Raw genomic sequence first — 6,000 nt, forward strand, 5'->3', positions numbered from 1 at the left:
TAAGAATGAGACAAATTTATTTTAGGTAGGCTTCGCCAGGAAAGCTTTTAAAAATAAAAAAATAAGATAAACAAATGGTGCTAGTGCACTTACCGATCCACGCTATTTTAAGTCTGCTGGTCGCTATGGAACTCAACGGCCACCCAAAAATGTATTTTGTTACATACGAACGTGAGATGGGCCTTAACGGAAAATTTTATCAAAATTCCGGGATGCCCTTTTTTCTTTTTTTTTTCAATAACATAAGAAATTAAGAATTAGACAAATTTGTTTTAGGTAGGCTTCGCCAGGAAAGCTTTAAAAATAAAAAAATTAATATAAACAAATGGTGCTAGTGCACTTACTGATCCGCGCTATTTTTTAAATCATATTTCCAAGTTTAATTAAAGTTTTATGATATGTTTTTTTATTCAATTGTAAGGTTAAAGTACAAATATATATATATATAATTTAAAAAATAGGGATTTTTTTTTTTACCCATCTATTAATTAGATAGTTAAATGTTGTAATTCGAAAGTCGTCAACGTGTGGTGCACGTGAAAAGCTAATTTCTACCAGAAATGAAATGGCAGACAGTCTAGCAGTTACGAAAAATATTTTTATTTTATTTAATATATTTTTATAATTTGCGATCTTAACGATCTTAATTTATTTTAATAACATGCAAACATTCCTTGACTTTACAGATAAATTTTCTGAAAATTTCAATTAAATTGGTAATGTAGAAATATGATTTTATGGACTTTGAACGAACCAAGAATTACATTTATATATATATATATATATATATATATATATATATATATATATATATATATATATATATATATGGCCATGGCTCAGAAATATGTATATATGCATATTGACATGACTCAGACACTAAGGAATGAGAGTGTAGAGTTGTATGTTTTGGTTTTGATTGTCATATATATATATTTTTAGTTTTGATCTCACTACTATACATTAGGTTTAATATAATAATTGATAGGACATGCTCAGAAACTAGGGAATAAGGGCGGAGAGGTGTTATGTTTAGTTTATATTCTGACTGATGGCACTAAAGCCATATATATATATTTTTAGGTTGGATTTCATTACTATATATTAGGTTCAATATAATAATCTATAGAGAATTGTCTCTATAATAATAAATACGCAATATACATGAATGAAAATATCTATTTAAGTGTACCTTACAACCGGGCAACACCGAGCAGCCTGCTAGTGTACATATAGTTTTTTAATAACATTTTTGCATCGTATTTTCAGTGATTGGGCAATACCAATATTTATAAAAAAAAAGGGGTAGAAAGTAATAACATTCATAGAAACAACAAATGGCACTGGCGTATTATCATAGTGGATAAGCATGACAACAGACTAGTAAAAATTGAGACACAAACGCATTATTAAATCAGAACCAAGCTGTTCCGGTCGATTCATACAAAATATCTTGGTTTTGCTTTAGAGATATATTTGTGTCCTTATTTTTACTAGTTTGTTAATATGTTTATCCATGATAATACTAATATTTCACTATTAATATTAACATTGCTGTATTTGTGCATTAATATTGTCCAAACCTAAATTCTGTCAAAGTTCAACGTTTTTAAATCACTGGCAAATTGACAAAAAAAAACTGTATTCTTCATCAAAATGTGTAAATTATTGAATAAATGTTGACTTGTGGTGAAGGAAATTAACAGATTTGTTTGTTTATAAAGAGTAAACTCCTTGTGGGAGCTGTATATCATAGATCGTACATTATAAAGAGGTCATCTTATCATGCCAATACTGAATCCATCGTTGAACATTCGTCCATTAAATCTTGGTTAGCTCCAGTTGATCCATCACTGCAGTCATTGAGTATGTGTCACATTATCTGTCTGATATTTCCACGAGAACAGTTGTTTGTTGTTGACAGTGCAACTTGTAGAGGTTGTTGGCTATCTTTCCAACCTTCACTCTTGCTTGATTCAGGGTTACCTAGTCATTCCTTGCAAGATCCGTTTCATGTGAGAGATCTTCTCAGGGTTCTTGAATCTTGTTTTATAGTCATATCAAGACTATCTTTAATCATGAAAGTGCTTCTTGATTTTAATCTGCCCCTTGGTTGGATCTTCCATCAGTTTCCTGTTTGTATTTTTGGATTTTCACATGGGCATCCCTTCAGACGTGGGAAGATGTTATGCCAGTCTCTACCCCTTTGGTTAGGGAGTTGGTCCAAGTGATCCAGTTATCCTGCAGCATACATTATTTAATTCTGTGTCAATTGGTTTGACATGGCACAATCCACCCCAGCAAGTATACCTTGTGAACCAAGTGCAAGTGAGATACAAAAGATCGCACTGAAAGGGACGGCTAGAATCCTAAAAAGATCTCTTAGTTTGACTCACTAAAATAGGGGTAAATGTCAGACATCAGGGTGGATGTTCCACCCCTAGAAGAAAAAGATTAAGAAAATTGAAAAAAAAGAAAAAAAAAAGAGAAACAACTTTGGCATTATTGACTGGCCACAAAAGCACATTAACAGGTTAGATACTAAAGCAAGAATAATACTAAGACTGCACAAAGTATTGCACAGAAACCAGTATCTACTGTATCTGCCTAGAGATTGACCACTAATACGGAGCCACTATTGTGAGCACCAGGTAATATCTGATGAGCTCTTAGGATCCAAACTTTAAGATGGTATATGAACACAAATTAACAAACGCCAGTAGAATGACCTCCATCACAAAAACTAAACATTTTCAATGAGATTGTTTTACAAATGATACAAGAACAGAAAACAAGTGTGCACCCAATAATATTCCAGAGGAGTCGACAAAAAATACACCAAACCTTCCACTACAGAAAACTAGAAGAATGGGCCAACCAACGTAATGCTGAGTATTTTATCAGGAATATATAAATAAACAAGGTTCTATAGACTGGCTGAAAAGAGGACTACTCCTCAGGAGAGGATTATAATGGCTGCCCAAGATCAAGGCTTGATAAACAATAATTTTAAAAAGATGAGTGGCCTCAGTAATAACAAGTGCAGGTTCTGCCACACAGAAGTAGAGAGTGTGTGCTACCTGACATCCAGTTGTAAAATTCTGCTAGGGGACGACTATTATATAATGCAACATCATAGATTGTACAAATATCCCCACTGGAAAATCTATAAAATGCCCACTATCCAATGTAGCAGCAGTCGTGGAAGTATATACCAGAAAGAACAGTGGGGAAATAAGTCATACACCATCCATTATGATTATGAAATTCTTACAACTACATATCTAGGAAACAGAGCTTTTAAACTTGATATAGTGATATGGAACAAGAGGGAAAAAGTAGCAACCCTAGTTGAAGTAAATGTCCCTATTGATGCAGACCTTAAGAAAGGGAGAAGATAACGAAATACCAAGGCTTATATACGATACAAAAAAGAAACTAAGAAGATCTCCATCATTCCAGTAATTATAGGAGGAAATGAACTCATGAGAACGAATTTCAAAAACTATTTGACGAATATACTCGGTGAACCAAGTGCAAGAGAAATACAAACAATTGCACTCAAAGGAACGGTTAGAATCTTAAAGTGATTTCTCAGTTGAAGTGACTAAAATTATGGGTGATTGTCTGCCATCCGGTAGGATACCTCATCTCATCCCATGAAAAACAAAATAAGAAAATTAAAACAACAGAGAAGTTTCTTTCATTTTTTTAGACAGGATTGGATTTGCTGTTTTCCTCCACTTTTCAAACTTTGAACAGTAGGAGCAAAATAGCAGCACCTTTTTTTTAACAACAAATCATGACCCGTCTTTTAAGTCTCTTATTTTTTGGGGGGGAGATTGGATGCCAGGACCTATGTTATCAAGACATGATGGCTGCCTCTGGTTGGAGTGCCAATTCTCGAGACAGGGCAGTTTACACCGTTGTTTGTCTCTTCTCGCTGGTGTAAAAACGAATTGAGAGCCCTTTTTTATCCTGGGTGCACGCCTGCTAGTATCTACTTGTATTTTTCTCCATTTTTTTTAATGATATTTTCACCCCAAACAAAGCACACTGCTACATTGATGTAGGGGGCTATTATCATGGACATGAGTTGTAGGAATATTATGTAGGGAGTTGAGCAGCAAGATGTCTGTTCACATTACATTTGAACTTATGCATGTCAGTACAGTTGGAGAAGCAGGAAGGGTATTCCAAAGTTTAGCAGTTCTGGGGAGGAAACTATTAGACTAGAAGGCTTTCTTACATCTAGGAATCTCTACTGTGTAGGGGGTAGAACTTTGTTGCTTGTCAGGTTTGTTGGAGGTATTTACGTCGAGGGGGTAAAAGGGCTACTAATAGCATAGTGGTGAGAAGCCTTGACTGTCGTTTGGGCGGTTGGGTTTCGATCCTGGCTTGAAGTCTAGCCACACTGATGAGCTGTGATGCAGCGAAACAGTACTATATGTAGATGAATATAATGCTCCTTATCATGGGTTGAGCATATTGGGAAGTGATATACAAACTGCCATTAGCATATTAAACGATGCTCTTTGTGTAAACAAATCGAGTTTAGGCATTTCAACGATGTCAAAACATCGTTAATTCACTACCCGCACAGCAGCAGCCGCATAGCGTAGTGGTGAGAAGCCTTGACTGTCGTTTGGGCGGTCGGGTTTCAATCCTGGCTTGAAGTAGTTGCCTGTCTAGCTGCACTGATGTGCCATGATATAGCAAAACTCCTGTATGTGGAGAACTATATATATATATATATATATATATATATATATATATATATATATATATGTGTGTGTGTGTGTGTGTGTGTGTGTGTGTGTGTGTGTGTGTGTTACATCATAAATAATATGAGAGTGTAAGCACCTGTTTTTCAATCAAATCGATGGATGGCTTGCTCTAGTTGGGGACCCACCGCGGTGCACAGGAGGAAGCTTCACATGACTCCTTGCAGTTACTTGGTCCACAATACATTGTAATGTACATTGCCTTGTGGAGAACTTATTGTTGATTTTATAAAATTATTTTTATATAATGGCTTAAACTAAAGTTTAAAATGCAAAAGTCAAGTATTATAGTTCAATTGTGCTCTAAACAGAAACATTCATTTTGAACGCACCCCTTTCTTATTAAAGAACCTATTGTCGATTTTATATGCCGGGCTCTTTTTACTTGTGCAGTAATAAAACTTCTCAAATGCCGTTGTGATGTTAGGTTGTATAAGTGGGTCAATATCAGATTGTCCTTCTTTAATTGAATTTTTTTGATTATCGATTTTTGATACTTATTGAGGGTATTGTGATATAAAACTTACCTAAGAACACTCCCAGGCGCATAAAGTAGAATTGTGTAAAATTTCAAAAACATCGACCCAGCCGTTTTAGAGTCCGTAGGAAATGAACTCACACAGACACACAGATAAATTGCCTTTTACGTATAAGTAGAACTATTTTTAAGATTTTCTAATAAATTGATATTTCATGTCATATATTTGTAATTTTATTTTCCTATACACACATGTAATAATTTTCCCGATATTAATAGTAATTGATTAAAGTGATATAATTTAAAAAAATTGGATAAATTACCAAAATCTTTCAAAATATTCGGCTCGTTAATTTTGAAGGAAGTTAAGTTAAATGAAAACTATTTTTTTTTTTTAATTTCAATAGAAATTATTATTATATAAATTATTATTATATTATAAAATTCACGTAAGTTATACATTTAAAAACTACTTAGAGCTAGATTAATAATAATAATAATAATAATAATAGTAATAATAATAACTGCAGCACAAGATAACTCGATAAGAACCAACCATATCAAAGCAAGAATCGATAAAACACAAGAAAACAGCAAATGCAGACTCTGTGGACAAAGAGACGAAACGATAAACCATATAGTAAGTGAATGCAGCAAACTGGTCCAAAAGGAATACAAAAACAGACTTGACCAAGTGGGGGGGGGTGCACTGGGAATTGTGCAAACGACTGCATTTTG

Source organism: Euprymna scolopes, chromosome 13, assembly GCF_053919585.1.
Source record: "Euprymna scolopes isolate OS-2025 chromosome 13, ASM5391958v1, whole genome shotgun sequence".
NCBI lineage: Eukaryota > Metazoa > Mollusca > Cephalopoda > Sepiida > Sepiolidae > Euprymna > Euprymna scolopes.